This window comes from Podarcis gaigeae (assembly GCF_964106915.1).
Source record: "Podarcis gaigeae genome assembly, chromosome: 2".
NCBI classification, from domain to species: domain Eukaryota; kingdom Metazoa; phylum Chordata; class Lepidosauria; order Squamata; family Lacertidae; genus Podarcis; species Podarcis gaigeae.
Window position 1 is genome coordinate 63,670,293 of NC_139679.1, and position 17,538 is coordinate 63,687,830.

The 17,538-nt window shown below is 43.1% G+C and overlaps 1 long non-coding RNA gene across 3 annotated transcripts in view; it reads left to right on the forward strand.

The window, feature by feature from the left end:
- The first annotated feature begins 11,021 nt into the window (after positions 1–11,021).
- The window catches only part of LOC310839787, a 37,808-nt gene continuing 31,291 nt past the window's right edge, over positions 11,022–17,538 (forward strand). For 2 of the 3 annotated variants that reach the window (XR_014561653.1, XR_014561654.1), the window contains exon 1: positions 14,395–14,560. This is a non-coding gene — a long non-coding RNA (uncharacterized lncRNA). Of the gene's footprint in view, positions 11,137–12,238; positions 12,317–14,394; positions 14,561–17,538 lie in introns of those variants that run through there. The other variant, XR_014561652.1, reaches the window with a different exon arrangement.

The window sequence follows — 17,538 nt, forward strand, 5'->3', positions numbered from 1 at the left end:
AACTTAGCTGGATAAAACCCATCCAGTGCCTGAAGTACAGAGCGGAGGGGCAGACATGCAAACCTTCTATTATGTCATCATTGTCTACAATGTGTGGCAGGAACTCTCCAGGCTCTTTCAGACAGGATTTCCCCAAGCCCACCTGGGGCCTTTTGCATATAAAGCATGTTCTTTACCACTGAGTTACAGACACCTCCTCCTCTTTTTGAGGAGGAGCTATCACATACACTGGACTTAGCTTTGTATGGCCATATGTGCCCTAATGCCACACACTACCTGAAGTACGTAGTGGAGGGGCACACATGCAAACATGATGGATGGGTGAGTGGCTGAAATGGCCCAAAGTGTAGTTTGCTCTTCAGTTTTCAAAATGTATTGGGTTGGCAATTTTGCTTGTGAGACTTAAATTGGAGTTTTATGCTTGAATCAGTGTCTAATGGGAATGTAAAAAAACAAAACAAAACAAGCCTACAAGAATGACTAGAATGTGCATTCTATTTAGCTTCTGAATTCTATCCCCTCACACCACTCAAATGTTGCATAAGTAGCAGGAGGGAGGATTTATGTGCACTTTGGGTCCTATGCATGAAAACAGCCTCCTATAGCAGGGGTAGGCAACCTAAGGCCCATGGGCTGGATGAGGCCCAATCACCTTCTCAGTCCAGCCCATGGACGGTCTGGGAATCAGAGTGTTTTTACATGAGTAGAATGTGTCCTTTTATTTAAAATGCATCTCTGGGTTATTTGTGGGGCCTGCCTGGTGTTTCTACATGAGTATAATGTGTGCTTTTATTTACAATGCATCTCTGGGTTATTTGTGGGGCATAGGAATTCGTTCATTCCCCCCTCCAAAAAAAGATAGTCCGGCCCACCACCGGCCCCCGGTGGACCGACCCACTGCTGAAAAAGGTTGCTGACCCCTGTTCTGTAGCAACCACCAAAGAGAGAGAGGAAACACAGGATCTGAGGAGGAGGAGTTACAGCTGAGAAGGAAGCCAAGCTGAGGGAGGAGTTAGCAACCAGCAGCAGTCAAACGTAGCTCAGTGCAGATCCTGGGGGCTTGCAAACAGAGCTCGCAAACAGGGGTGTTTGCCAGGGCGTTTAGCAGGGGAGGCCCGGAGTTCTGTCTCTTGTTGTGCACAGATGTGGTGGGAGAGGGAGCTGCTGCAGTGACCTGTAACACCTGTGCCATGTTTGCCATTCTGTCAGAGAACAAGCAGCAGTACACTTGTAGCAAGTGCAAGCTGGCTGTCTTTCTTCCTGAAAGAGAAGGTGCTTGAGGGCCACCTAGCCACACCTCAAGCAACAGGACAACTTTTGCTGAGATTCCTGCATTGCAGGGTTTCGGACTAGATGACCCTTGGAGTCCCTTCCAACTCTAAGATTCTATGATTCTAAGAGGCAAACTTGGTTCTGTTAGCACTGCCACTTCTTTATATAAAGGTTCACAGTATTTCAAGGCACCCTCTTTCCTGAAGGGCGTGTTACAGTAAAACCAGGAAAGATCAAATCTGACATTCTAAGTCTTATTTTTCAAAACTGTATGAAATGCTGCTATTTACGAAACAATGCAGATCAGAGTATCTATTCTTTCATCCTCCAAAGAGAAACAACAGGTAGGAGCAATTTTCTACCTCCAGCTTTGGGGAGAGCTTTAGTGAATGAAGATCAAGAAAGGACTTTGGTGTGAGGCCATTACGTATCTGGCTCGCTGTCAGCGAAAGTACAGACTGGAGGCTTGTTGTATTGTGTGGGACCTGTGAATAGACTGGGTTTTCTAATACATTATGAGGGAAAAGGTACCTGGGAGCTTTTCCCTTACATGGCTTGATTTTCTAACAGTTGGCCTTTTTCTGTTCCTTCTTAAACCAATATGCATTGGGAAATGGGCTATTTGTAGAAGCGCAATGCAGTTCCCATTTCCTGGCACAGATACACGCTGTTCTTCTGTGTGACTGTCTGCATTCTTTTCTCTAGTGGCCTCTGTAGTTATAGGTCGGGGGGAGGGGAGGCAGTCCATTAGTGAGCAATATTTTAAGATTTTGCTAAAAATAATTGGCAGAAAAAGGGGGAAAGAAATCTCTCTCGCCTCTAGCCTGGCATATAAATGTGCTGTCTGTAGTCTGGCTCCAGATGATTTTCTGGGACTGATTGTGCACACAGGCTTTTCTTCCTGTGTTGGCCAGCAAATGTGTGCATCTATGTATGGGTGTTCCAAATCCCAATGAAAACCCCTGGAGAATCCAGGCTTCAGAAAACTTTTATATACAATCTACAAAGCCTCTTTTGGGTGTTGAGAAGTCCCTGTTTCCTTACAAAGCCAATAGATGAATGGACAAATAACTCTGATCAGGCATTTCTAAAATTCTAAAATTCAATAGGTTCCTGACCTCATCTCTGTGTTAAGTGCACATGTGAGTCTGTGTGTCAGAATCTTCTTATTTTTATGTAATTATGGACAGCACAGGCCACTCCCCCTTTAAAGAGCAGTTCTAATGCTCAGCTACAGTGGCCAGCATTTACAATGTATTCCAGCTACTGATATGTGTTCTTGAGTGAGCGTGGGTGTGTACTGTTTGATATTAAAATAAGGAAGAACCAGTCTGCTCAAGTGTCATGTGTCTGTGGAACACTAGTCTTAAGGAGTGATAGTAATATCCATATGAATTATTGCCATGTATCTTTTAAAGTCTGTGTTTTTATTTGTTTACTGAATTTCTATACTGCCCTATACCTGCAGGTCACAGAAGAAAACCACAAAATACATAATCAAAATAAAAACAACAGCAACCCAATAACCCTGCCCCCCCAAGAGGCCTGAAGGATCAGGCCAAAGGCCCATCTTGCCCAAAATGCTGTTTCCCACAATAGCCAAGTAGATACCCATGAGAAGCACACAAGCTTTAAAGAACATTCAAAGCACATTCTTTCCCTCAAGGAATTCTGGCTTTCTAGCTTGTTAAGAGTTGCTGGAGATTGTAACTCTGTAGGGAGTAAACTACAGAGCCCAGAATTCTTTGAGGGAAATAATATGCTTTAAGCATATTGTCTGTATGCAGCCTTCAAGGAGCTTTAAGCCTCTGTAGATGTGCGTCCTATTTTAAATCCGTAGACAGGTAACTGTGTTAATCTGTGTTTATTTTATTTATAAAAATACATATAAAGCAAAAATTCATTAACATTCATTAAAATCAAAGCAGTGTGCAACAGCCACACCCACACCATGTAAAAACCAAAATCACAGATCACAGCTTTGACAAAGAATTTGCAGCAAAAACAGCAAAGAGACTTGTATCTTAAAGGCTGCTAGCACATTTCTTATGCCATAAGCTCTCATGAACTAGACTCGAGTCTACCTCATTAGGTCCATGTCAAGTGTAATCCTCAGTTGCATGTATATATAAAGAGGGGTGAGTGGGGATTCTGAGCAGTGGGGTCAAGTGGAAATGAAATGCAAATACTGCAGCCAAAGACAATTCAATAGAGCATTGCTACACTGACAGTGTACACACCTGTGAACAAGGCACCCACTCATTCTAGCCTTCCCTGCATGCATGGGAAGGCTTCCTTACCCAGTTCCCCTTTCCATGACCATGAATATCTGTGTGGTGTGACTATTCTGTTCACTGCCTTTTGCAGTCTCTGGTGAAATAGACGAGCTAAAGGAAAGCCCTGATGGTGTAAGGGCTCTAGCGCAACCAGATGTCCCGGTTTCATGAAGCACTTACTCTTGAGCAGGCGCTCACACACAGGGCTTTCTTTGCAGACAGCCACAAACAACACGTGTTTTAAAGGAAGAAGATGCAATATAAGGGAGTGGGGCTAAAAGTGCAGCACCACTCTGTGGTCTACACAGTGATGCCCTACACATCAGCTAATATGAAAACAGACCACTTAAAGTCACTGAGAAAGCATCTGTCCACTACTCATATTTATCAAGTGTCAACAATAGGAAAGAAGTGGCATGGGTTAACTAGGCCTTTAAAAACAACCACCACCTGAGACACCCCTTTAAGCATAGTTTTAGACACACTCTTTGAGAACCTCATAGTGTGGACTCACTGTCCAGCCAAGCTCATAGTACTGCACCCATTGTTGTTTTCTCCTAGTTCTCAGGTCTGATTCCCACCCACCCACAGGTTGCTCTCTTAGAATGGTAAAGTTGGAAGTGACCAGGAGGGTCATCTAGTCCAACCCCCTGCAATGCAAGAATCTTTCACCCAAATTGGGGGTCGAACCCACCAACCTGAGATTAAGAGTCTTATGTTCTACCAACTGAGCTATCCCATACTACAGGATTTCTAACTATCAGCTGGCTGGATGAATGCCACTTTGAAATCATGATGTCTAAGGTGACAAGAAGTGAAATAAAAACTGTATCTATGGATATTTCTGTCATGGCTCGCAGGTTGTCTCTGAATATTATAGTCATCAAGTGATGATGAAGATGCATATGTGAAACAGTTCTTAGAAGAGTGATGGACAACCTCAGCCCCTCATGCCCAGTGTTGTTGAAGTACGACTCCCATCATCCCTGAGGATGGGATTTATAGCCCAACAACTGGAAGTGCCACATGGTTCTCCACTCCCTGCCTCAGAGTCACCTGAACACAGATAGCAGGGTTGCAATCAATTATTTCCAATTATCCCAAGAATGCCAGGAATAGTAAAGGCTGAAATTGAAAGCACAGCTGCTGTTTTTTTCTCAATGATACTTGAGCTAATAGGTTACAAATTCAGGAATTAACCACTGAGATATTAATGAGAAAGAGAGATTCTATTATTAGAGTCCAAACAATGTAGAATTCAGCATTTAAAATAGGATCCCTCAACATTTGTGACTACAGAGCGAAGTTGGAGAGTGCCTTAAAAATAAATAAGAACCTAGAAGGGGGGGGACACACAAATTTTCTCATCAGGTCATTGAACTGTAGCCAATTTTGCTCCTCCTCATTTATCTGAAAGGGAGGCATCAGAGACTAGGAAGCTTTGAAATGCTAGTTTTGGGGTGCATGACAATTTGAATGTTGATGGTACCAGGCCCTCATACATGCATACATACATTGCAGAATATTCCTTCCCTCTTTCGTTCTCCTCCCACCTTGTGGCAAGCGTTCTGAGGGGGTTACCAGAGATTTATGTGTAAATCATCGGGGATGGAGATTCACAGCCCAAATTCATTCAGATGGCTCCCCCCCCCTCCGTTCACAGGGATGCAAAACGTGTGTCCTTCGATTCTCTCTTTGCCTCAGGAAGTTGAAATCATAGACAAGTCACCACAGCGAAATCTAAGGAAAGGAATCAGCCTGCCATGTGAATTATTTAAATAGACTTCAGGGAAGGGGATAAAGGGTAAGGTGACAGTTCAGAAGAGTAACATCCTGTTTACATACCTCCTTTGTGGAAAAGATGTTGGATTCTCTAATTTGTGGTGTCATAAAAAAAATATGGAGCTGCATGTTAAAATTAAGATCCTGGATTGAGTTAAACCCAGCACTTCTCGTTTTAAAGGAGAGACTGAATAAAGGACAGGAATTTTCCCTTTTATTTCTCTACTTACATGCTGATTTACAAACGTCAGGAGAGTGTCCATTTTGCCACATGTACATAAACAACATTCTATATCCAGCTGCACCAAACCACGTTTCATTTCTGGGTCATGTTTTTAATGCCAAGGTGCAAACATTTTGAATGACAGCAATAATAAAAAAAAAAATTCCTTCCAGTAGCACCTTAAAGACCCACTAAGTCAGTTCTTGGTATGAGCTGAAGTGTGCATGCACACGAAAGCTCATACCAAGAACTGACTTAGTTGGTCTTTAAGGTGCTACTGGAAGGAATTTTTTTTGTTTTGACTATGGCAGACCAACACGGCTACCTATCTGTAACAGCAATAAAAAAGTTTTCCATATATATTGAATGTTTTCTCCTTGGCATCAACAATATCTCTCTCTCTCTCTCTCACTTATTTATTCTTACTTATTTCACATTTATATTCCACTTAATTGTAATAACCTCAAAGTGTTTCCAAAAAGATTTTACACACACGTGCGCACACACAGAGTTACTTTCCAGCTCCGCAATGGAAATGCTTTTCAAAATGTCAAGGCTTCCCCTGGGGCAGCAGTTCCATTTGTCATCAGCTCTACAGGAGAGCAACACTGGCAGTGCATAATGGACTGCAGCTGCAAGTTCATAATGTCGGCAGATTCCCACACCCTGTTGCTTTCCTTGCTTCCCAGCAAAAAAAAAGAAAAAGAAAAAGAAAAAGGGAGAGGAAAACATTAAATACCAGATTAAGATTCAGAAGACCAATCCTGGATGTAAAGAACACTAAAGTCATGTAAAGGGACTTCCTTTGTAGCCCCTGCTTTCTCAGTGCCTATCACATGCCACTATTTATTTCATTTACAATATGCCAGCCAATAACAATGTTTTCTAGATAGCTTACAGTTGCAAATGGGAAAAAAGCTGTTGCAGCACCCTGGAACTATTCTCCCTCAGGTGTACTGCTCATATCAGAAGCAGATATACATAAAAAATACTCCAGGGACATTACCCATTGCTCCTGGTCATTCTGACCTCATTGGCAAGAACGTTCTGCATGAGGGAATGTGGTCCCTCAGACTGAAAAAGACCCTGCAGCTCTAGATTGCAGCACAACTGGGCAGAAGATCCAGGTTCAAATCCTCCTTCACCCATGAAACTCACAGAGTCTTGGTTTGCTGTGTGTTTTCAAGGCAGTGGGGGGAGCAGGGTAGGGGGAGAGAAACTTAAGGGCCTTGAGGGGAAAGGGGTTGTGTAAATATAATAAATAAAAACTATGCCTTGCGGGATCTGTCCATCAATTCAAATACTAGTCACTTCACATCAGCATTTGCTAAGCAAGCAGATAGTGGGACACTGAACTTCTTCTTGCTTGCTCATTCTAAAGTGAAGTTTCTAGACAGTTCAAATTTTACCTCTTGGTGGAAGCCATAGTGGATGAGGCAACATCTACAGCATGTATTACTGTACTCTGCTCTTAACTAGGGCTGGGCGATATATCAGTGTATCATCCAAAACTGGTTTCAAGTCCGTACCATAACTGACTGGATCAATTTACAGTGTAGCAGGCTAAAAATAGAAACCCGGGGTGGGGCGGGGAGTCCTATGTAAGAATTCCCAGGACTTAATGACATTTTATTTTCAGATTAGTTCTCATTCTAGTGTATCTTGGCATAGGAAACTAGCCTCTTAAACCACAGGACAAGCTTTAATTTAAGAAAAGGTCTGAAATTATCTCTCCTATACCCTTTAAAAAATGTGGCTCTTTTTTTTGGGGGGGGCTATTGAATTACTTTTATTTTTAATGTTATATATTGTGATTTTTAAATGTAATGAAATTAAAATTACTGTTTGCTCTGCACTATGCTTTACAGAGCAACATGGATCAAACAGGCAGTCTAAATCACAGGTCACCAACATGGCACCCATGGGCCCAAAGAGGCCTGTCCTTTCTTATCCCTATGCTGAAGTTTGACTCAGTGCAACACTACAACTGAATAGGCTGCACAGTGTGCTTGGTTGTGAGGTATGTGTAATGACCACAGTTTGCAGAGGTACCCATGGGCCTAATTTTGTTTTGGCATCTCTTGATCTAAACCAATTGCTGCCTTTATACAACTTTCTTTAATGTTCTCAATGGAAAGCATTTCAGCCTGGAATCATCACTCTTCCAGTTCCACCACCATCCTTCCTTCTTGAAATGATTTCCCTCTCTCTTGTTGCCCCTGATGTTTGGAAGGACCTCCCAGCCTCCTCTCCCACTCATTCATTCAACCTGGACAGCTCTAAAAGGTGATTAGACCAATACATGGATAAGACTACTAGTGACTACTAGCCATGATGGCTATGACCTACCTCCAGTATTAGAGGTGGTTATGTCTCTGAATAAGGGACACGGGTGGCACTGTGGGTTAAACCACAGAGCCTATCAGAAGGTCGGCGGTTCGAATCCCCGCGACGGGGTGAGCTCCCGTTGTTTGGTCCCTGCCCCTGCCTACCTAGCAGTTCGAAAGCACGTCAAAATGCAAGTAGATAAATAGGTATCGCTCTGGCAGGAAGGTAAACGGCGTTTCCGTGTAATGCTCTGGTTCGCCAGAAGCGGCTTAGTCATGCTGGCCACATGACCCGGAAGCTGTACGCCGGCTCCCTTGGGCAATAAAGCGAGATGAGTGCCGCAACCCCAGAGTCGGCCACGACTGAACCTAATGGTCAGGGGCCCTTTACCTTTATGTCTCTGAATACCAGTTGCTGAGGAGCACAAGCGGGAAGATCAGCACTTCTCATGGGCACCTGGTTGACCACTATGAGAACAGGTTGCTGGGCTGACTATCAGTGGATGTGCCATTTTAGGAAAAGGAGTCAATCCACTCAGAAGATGGGGTTAAACCTCTTTTAACAATAAGACCACACCGTCTGCATAACAATACTTTCCATTCCATTTCAGAACTTCAGGTGGGGAAACTACATTGCTATAGCCTTATTTAACTAGAAAGGAATTGAGCAGGTTTCTTTGCTTTCTCTCAGTTCCAACACTCTTAATGCTGGAATCAGGCAATTGTTTCTGCAGCTTAAGAGTCAACATCATGCTAAGAAGAAGAGACTGCAGATGCCCTTCAGAGTTCTTGCACTACCAGTGCCTTCTGCAGAGCTTTGCAAGCTGCTAAGCTCCAAGTTAATCATTAGAAGAAGACCTACTATAAACCTAGCGTTTATGGAAAGTTTAGTTTATGATGGGGGATGGGAAGAAGGGGTTGCAATAAAGATTTATTACGACAATGAATGACTTGCTCTAACCTTGACACCGTTTACCCAAGGAGAGGCTGGTTTAATTGCCCAGATTGCCTTTGATTGGGTGAGAGTCGGGGAACCCAGGAACACACTGAATTCAGACGGAACAGGAAATAGGAAAACTATTGGTTTGTGCAAAGATAACTAATTAACAGGTAAGTTACTGGTTGGCTCTGAAAAAGATCACAGGCAAACTGTGCTGAATTCTGCCCTTTTACAACACAGTCCAGTGAGGCCATAGTGCAGTAGGAATGTAAGAACGTAAGAAGAGCTCCGTTGGATCAGGCCAAAGGCCCATCTAGTTCAGCATCCTGTTTACACAGTGGGTAGCCAGATGGATAAGGGAAGCCTGCAAAGCAGTGTGGACCAAGGAGCTGCTTGAACTGTTGCATTCCTCAGTTCTGTTGTGCACAGGAAAAATGATGGCCTGGAGACAGGTTTGTGTAAACCAGGCTGCACATGGAAGGAGCAAGCTGCCTTTTCAGTTTTCAATGAGGGGGAAATGAAGCCATGGCCATAGAAATGTCTGACAATCCCCATGTGTTCAGTTTGGGTCTCCCTTGTCTTTCACCACATGAACCAATCCGTCCTTGTGCATCACGCACATAATGTCACAGTGCAGTCAGGATTACAGATGTCTCCTGGAAAATGCTATGCCATACCATGCCACCATATCAAAGTTTTCTTTTCCTGAACATCCCCAACCTCAATGCAAGAAAGGGAAGTCCTACATTTTACTAACACTAGGCAAATTGTTCTCACAGCATTAATTCATTTCAGGTCACCATTGTGACCTAAGATGTGAAGAGACCCACGTGCTGTTTCCTTCTTATGCAACACAAACAAGTGTTGTGTGAGGCTCGTCTTATATATAGGCTGGGCCAGGAGGCTGGAGGGCAGGGGACCACCAGCCTCCGTTGCTGGACCGCTGTGGTTCCTTAATGCAAAGGCACTTTTCACATGCAAATGATAATAGGATCATAAACAGGCTGTAATGGTAGGCATGCTTACTTCATGGTTAACTCCATCGAATAAATAGGACTTATTTCAAAGAAAACGTGTTCAGGGTGGCAGTGTGAATATGAAATGTGCCATTACTGATCTTTTAGAAATCTAACTTGTGGGACAAAACTCCACCTCTCCCAGATTACATGTTGCTCCCCCCACCCCATCCTCAATTATATTTTCCTACAAATTCCACTGGTCCCAAGCAAAGGCACATGGCTAAGGCTATGTACACATTATTGGCTTAAAACGCAGCAAGGTTGTCGTCCCCCACTGCCCTTGAAGTCACACACTTGCATGTTGCTGTACACACCAAAGAGGGGTGGGATGTCTTCATTTCCTATTTGCGTCCCTCGCCTCTGCAACTCCCAGAACTCCGATGCATGAAGCAGTCATCTGCACATGTACAATGGTTGACTCAAATGTACGCACCAGCTTAATGGTGAAGTGACTGTGGCTTATGTTTCAAATCAGATGGAAGCTGGTTTAAGGGCAATGCATCAAATAGCAGTATTTTTGAGGAAAATTGAGGATATATATGGACTGTAGCTAATCCCCTTCAAGTACCAGTGGTGGGAATGAACTGGAGCCAGAGTAAACAGAATGTCAGATGTATGAACTAGACCCTAGTGTGTGTGTGTGTCCCTGTCCCCCAAGAGCTGCTTCCTGAAGTTCACATGCAGAACCAAATCACAAAGCAGCATGAGAAGCCTTCCGGACAGGTGTTTTGAAAAAATCCCTATTCTGAGGGATGGGAGTTCTTCCTCATCAAATGGCAATTTGGGGGGTGAGGATGAGAGTGGGGTAGGGGAAGGTGAGTTAAGACTGAGATGAAAAATCTGTTGCCTTAGTACAGTAAGGGACTTTTCCTCAGAAGCTGAATTCTCATGGGAATAAATCCAAGCTGTCCTGACTTGATCTAACACTTCCTCTTGCTCCTAGAAAAGATGTTCATAAACCATTTACAGAGCTTGGCGCCTATGTCAAATAAATTCATCCAAACATCTTTTGTCACTGCTATGCTGCAGAGAGAGGGTGGAGAAGCAACAGTACACACTCCCATGCTCTGTTTATGGTTGCTGTTACCTGACTGTGACTATGGTAATTGTTCCATGGGGGGTGGGGAACCCCACGTCATCAACAGATGTACACACAGTAGAGCAACCCTCTTCAACGGGGAGGGGGGGGGCTACACAGAGGTCTAGTACAAACACAAAGAGTCATAATTTACACGGGGAAAGTCATTTGTCAAAAAGGCAAGAAGAGAGAACAGAGCATCACATCCAATGTACATATGTAAGTTAATGTGACGGCCTTCGTGTGCAGGTCTGTGCAGATTGTACAGTCAGTCCAGCACACCCAGGTTGGGTAAGGCTGATAAAAGAGGTCACATTGACCACCCTGCAGCAGAAAGTATGGCCACCTTTGTCTATGCATAACTAAAACATGTGTGACCAAAGGTCTTCTAAGACTCCAGCTCCAGCCTAGTGCCAGGACTATCAACACAGAAGGTTCATAGTACCAGAACTTAACCTATTCAACCAAGCTTGCTGTATGTCACAAGCAGAAAACAGGAATGTTGTACAAATATATCTATATGTAAATATAACTCAAATTAAGCAATATGTGGTACAAATGTCATAACCAGTCCAATCCTCCTCACCCAAGAAGGCTTGTGGGAAACACAGATTAAGTATAGAAGACAGGTACAAGATGCAGGGCCTTTTCTGTTGTGGCCCCCAAGTTATAGAACTTTCTCTACAACTGCATGTAAAAAACCCCATTTATTTCAGACTACTTTTTTCTTTAATGAGGTCTCTTAATGCTGGAGTTTTTAAATTAATGTTTTATTATTACTAATTTATTGGATTCTATGCTGCTCAGTTGATTCATCCATCCCACCAAATCTTGCATTTACCAGTGCCATTCATTAATAAGGCAAAAAGAAATGTAAGGTCACTATTAGAATGCAGGGAAGCAACGTAGGTTTCTTGACAATGTTTTCAAGGGACTGACTAGCTAGCAACCAAACAAAGAAAACTCTTCTGGGAACTATTGCTGTAAATTAAAAAGAAGCAATTTATTATTTCTGTCAGCAATGGGCCTCAGCACTATTTTGGTTAGGATGGATTTTACTGTAGTGTTTACAGCAGAATGATGTACATGTTTGTTTGAATTACAGTATTTTGCTAGATTATAATAATTGTGTTCATTTATAATATATAGTTTATAGGGAATAGCTACTTCATTTTGAAGGAGGTGAAGACCTGGTGGGGTTGTTCAAAAATCAGCAAAATAGCTTTGCTTGTATAGTCAAATTGAAACTCTCCTTATCTATACTCCTCAGTAGAATATCTCAATGGGAAGCCACCCTCAGAAATTCAAATTTCCATTCTAGCTTTCAGTTGCATGTAGGCATTCTGCTATCATTGACACTAGAACCCTCTAACAGCTCATGAAGATTACTAAGACTACAGTGAGTACCCAAGAAATCTGATGTGCAATATACTTTCCTATACATGTTCCACGGGACATGGGTGGCGCTGTGGTCTAAACCACTGAGCCTAGGGCTTGCTGATCAGAAGGTCCGTGGTTTGAATCCCAGCAATGGGGTGAGCTCCCATTACTTGGTCCCAGCTCCTGCCAACTTAGCAGTTTGAAAGCACGTCAAAGTGCAAATAGATAAATAGGTACTGTTCTGGCAGTAAGGTAAATGGTATTTCCATGCGCTGCTCTGGTTTCGCCAGAAGCAGCTTAGTCATGCTGGCCACATGACCCAGAAAAAACTGTCTGTGGACAAACGTCGGCTCCCTCGGCCAGTAAAGCGAGATGAGCGCCGCAACCCGAGTTGTTCATGACTGGACTTAACTGTCAGGGGTCCTTTACCTTTACCTTTTTATACATGTTCCTATATTCAAGGATGCCAACCTTTTTGAGCTCTTGAGTACATTTTCAAACTGGAGGTCTTAAGTAATGCCCTACTGTAGGTGTGGGGAATCTTTGACTCTACAGGTGTCACTGAAATGTAACTCCCAATATCGCCACCCACTGGCCATGCTTTTTGGGGCTGGGAGTTGTGGTTCAACAGCATCTGGAGGGCCAAATCTTGCCCCCACACCTGCCCTACTGGATCATGCCAAAGGCTCATCTAGACTGCAGCCTTAGAGACTTAGTGGGGCATCATAAATTGTAAAGCTCACATAATACCCTTTGTATGAATATTCATAAGTTGCTGACCGGCCACTGCAAGGTGTTAATGGGTTTTGTCTCCAGAGAGCTGGAATGAAGGCACTATTAGGATTTGTAGTAACAATAATAGGCTATGTGGGGGAAAACCCTGCATATTGATGTACACTGGGGTCACAATACCAAAGTGAGCAAAGAGTGGATTTGTGGGAAGGTGGAAGGGAAGAAGACTGAAAACTAAACGCAGGTTAAACGCATAACAAGTCTTGATTGCAGCAAAATGAAATGTAAGTGGCAAAGAAAGAAATTAGTTGGTGGGCTTTGGGCAATGCCTTATTAAAGGAATTTTCACTGGCGGGGAACAAATTCCAAACAGCATTTTTAACTATATAAGATGGCACTTTAAAATCTTCATAAAAATACATATCACATAAACAAAACAAAGACTATAATAAATGTATTTTAACATTAAATGTGACGAAAAGAAATTTGGCACTTACATTTCAGAGTGATCTTCTCTGTTACTCCAGTTTGGAGCAGTTTTGTTCTTTGAGAACTTCTTGCTTCCGCTGCATCACCACAGTTTATGGGTGACATCCCCAGGCCACCACTTTCAATTATCAGATTTTTTTATTTTAAAAATCCTCACATGAAGCCTCATGCCTTGATAATAATGGAGTCCATTTTGATTGGCTGCCTCTTTTGTACAGCAGATTTTGTCAAATCCTTCTGTAATTCAACTTCTTGTGAAGGGGGAAGTGATTTGCCCTCGTTTTTAGCCAGTATTCTGTTTTGTTTTCATGCACCTCACCTGAGACTCAGGCTGCTCAGCTGCAGGCTGCCATTTAGGCCTTCCTGTCTCTCACACAGAGGAAGAGTGTTTGCTTGTGCTCTGATTGGCTCTCCAGTAAAATCTTCCTCTTGGCCTTTAGGGCTGCCTGTTTATTAAAATAGGGCAAGATATTTTGTTTGCAGGCCAGCGGGAAATTACTTACATACACACACACAGGATCTCTCTACAATCATATAGACTAGGGAAAGGGGGTGCTTGGCAAGGGATTCAAGGAATGCACAGGATTCCAAAAGTAGATGAAAGCAAGTTACCGGTAACTCTCTTCACAGTGACCTCAAAAGTACTCTCTCATTTATTATGTATTTAGCAAGGCAGAGTGAGATTCTCTCCCTTCTCTCATTCCCTCTTAGCACTGCGAACAATACAAAAGCCTGAGTATGAGGAATTTTCCCAGACTCTTTTCTGTCTGCTTCCAATTCTAAGAAAATTATTGAAGTGGGCGTGTAAATACCTCAAGTTTTCCTCACATTTAACATTCAAGCTTGCATTCCCCCCGAGAGGCTCTTAATGAACTTTCTTGCCATGTTCCCTGTCTGTTTGGGGAATCTGAAGTTTGGGGGTCAGAGCAAAAAGAGCACCGGAAGCGGAGAGTTGGAGTTTCCTGAGAAGGGACACAGCATTGGCCAGAGGAGCCCATGTCTTCATACTGAATAAAGAAACTTGGTGAACACAAAAATGCACGTGAGGAGAATTCCTTCACTTTTTATTAAAAAAAAAAGCCTTGGCCTGGAACAGCAGGCCTTGACTTCCTGAGGGATCGGCCTCATCGTGAGGCTTCCAACAGAGCTCACCAAGCCCTTAAATCTCTGGGTTGAGGCTTTTAAAAATGAAACTTCCATGCCCAAAGGCAGCTACACATGAATTATTCCCCTCAGTAAAAAGGGTAACCCTAGACCAGTGGACCCATTAAGTGGTACCTCAGGTTACATACGCTTCAGGTTACAGACTCCGCTAACCCAGAAACAGTGCTTCAGGTTAAGAACTTTGCTTCAGGATGAGAACAGAAATTGTGCTCTGGTGGCGTGGCAGCAGCAGGAGGCCCGATTAGCTAAAGTGGTGCTTCAGGTTAAGAACAGTTTCAGGTTAAGTACGGACCTCCGGAACGAATTAAGTACTTAACCTGAGGTACCACTGTAATTAGCAGTCCAATCCCAAATGTATTTATTTGCAATGCAGCAACAGGCTGTATACATACAGTTAAGACTGCAGGGCTGGGGAAGCTGGGGGCCAAAAGATCCCTTTTTATTCAACGTGTTCTATTATGTGCAGAAAGGACTCTTTCCAGTCAGGCAAATATGCTCTCTCCCAAGATCCAGTCACTCATCCAACGCAATATTAGGATTCATATACACAGTTTAAAACTCTCCCATATACACACACGGTGTAGGAACAGTTAATGTATTAAATTGTATTTACGGTACACTCTTTGAATCCTCGTGTGTAATTGCCCATCTCATTAAAAAAAATCCCACCCCCATCTCCCTACATGATTATGGCCTTTCTCCTTTGATGCTAGCTTTCCACAGACAGGAATTTTAGGAGGGGAAACTCCATCATACAAAACAAAATAATCCCAAGAAACCTGTGCTGTGCCTCATGTTCCACCCAGAGTTCCTATTATTACTACAGCTGCACAAACTTCCTCACAGTGAGCTGCTGACATCTTGTGGGCAGAGATAGTGTTGCACACTTAACCTGCTACAGGTCAAACATAAATCCTTTAAAGGTTGAGAAGTCTCTTCTTCACTCTCTTTCCTTCGCAAAGCTGCTTCTTCTCAGCCGTCTTGGTTTTGGTCTGAGAGCTACTTAGAAATTAAGTAACTCTCCTATTTTTTTTTTTGGTTTTTCAGGCACATATATTCTTAGATGCAGTTGGGTTGCTTTTCCTCAGTCTTGTATGACTCAGAGATCCTTGATTTATACAATATTAATTCATTCAATTTCATCTAGATTTAATTTGTAACCAGATACCAGAGTAAAAACATCATTGTCATTTAGCACCTCCTAGTGAGGTTAGAATTTATTGATGCAAATAAATAATATAGAGGCTAATTTTAATCCCGATTATTCTATATATTCTATAGATGCATAATATTTTAAAAAAGAGTTCTATAAGCATAGTGAACTGCAGTAGATATGGGAAGAGGATATGGGAACTATAAAGATATGGGTATCCTTATCTAAAACCCCTCTAAAAACAAAAACCACTCATGAAATTATTTCATCCATGTTACAGTCTTGTTCCTTGACAATTATGCAGTAACGTCATCCAATTAATGAAGGTTTTCTGTTAAATATATTTCCACCTGACTGCTTCTAAGACCTTCCTGTTCACCTTAAAAGGTAAAGGTAAAGGTACCCCTGCCCGTACGGGCCAGTCGTGTCCGACTCTGGGGTTGCGTGCTCATCTCGCTTGAGAGGCCAGGAGCCAGCGCTGTCCGAAGACACTTCCGGGTCACGTGGCCAGCGTGACATCGCTGCTCTGGTGATCCAGCACCAGCGCAGCGCACGGAAACACCGTTACCTTCCCGCTATAAAGTGGTACCTATTTATCTACTTGCACTTGGGGGTGCTTTCGAACTGCTAGGTGGGCAGGAGCTGGGACCGAACGACAGGAACTCACCCCGCTGCGGGGATTTGAACAAAATGCCTTTTGGACATTTAGGCAGTACATGTTTCTGAAGGCTTACCTAGGTCCTTATCCAGAGAGTCATGCTTGTAATAGTGGGCTGTACATGCACTGCTATGCTCACATATCTGATGGATGATGTCAACTCTGCCCAACAGGTCAGAGGGGAACATATTCAGCAGTCATCATAAGAGGTGGTTAAACTACCTTTCATGCAATTAAATGGTAATTACAACTACTTTATGAAAAGTAGTTCAAAATGACATACAGTCGTACCTTGGAAGTCGAACGGAATCTGTTCTGGAAGTCCATTCGACTTCCAAAACATTCAGAAACCAAAGCGTAGCTTATTCTGATTGGATGCCAGAAGCTCCTGCAGCCAATCAGAAGCCGCAGAAGCCCCGTCAGACATTCGGGTTCCAAAGAATGTTCAAAAATCGGAACACTCACTTCCAGGTTTGCAGTGTCCAGGAGCCAAAACGTCCAAGTACCAAGGCGTTTGGGATCCAGTGTACGACTGTATTTTAATACTATTTTTGTTTGTCACTACTAGGAGGGGGGGGGAACCTGTTATATAAACAACTGGTCATTTACTATCATAATGAAAATTTTGTATAAATTTCCAGGCTGGTGTTTTTTGGCAGGTGTATCCTGCAACCTGTCATTGACACAACATTAGCGGTGATTTTTTATTGAACCATCCTCACATCATTTCACTTTGCTAGTTGTTCTGCAACGTGAACAACACTGCATTACAGTCATACCTCGGGTTACAGACGCTTCAGTTTGTGTTTTTTTGGGTTACTGACCGCCGAAACCTGGAAGTACCAGAATGGGTTACTTCCGGTTTTCGGCAGCCATGCGTGCACAGAAGTGCCAAATTGCAACCCGTGCGTACGCAGATGCGTTGCTGGGGGTTGCGGATGCTGGAGGTTGCAAATGTGCATCCCGCACGGATCACGTTCACAACCCAAGCGTCCACTGTATTGCCCTTTGGAGAGACACTGTTGCATTATGGCACAATGAATAC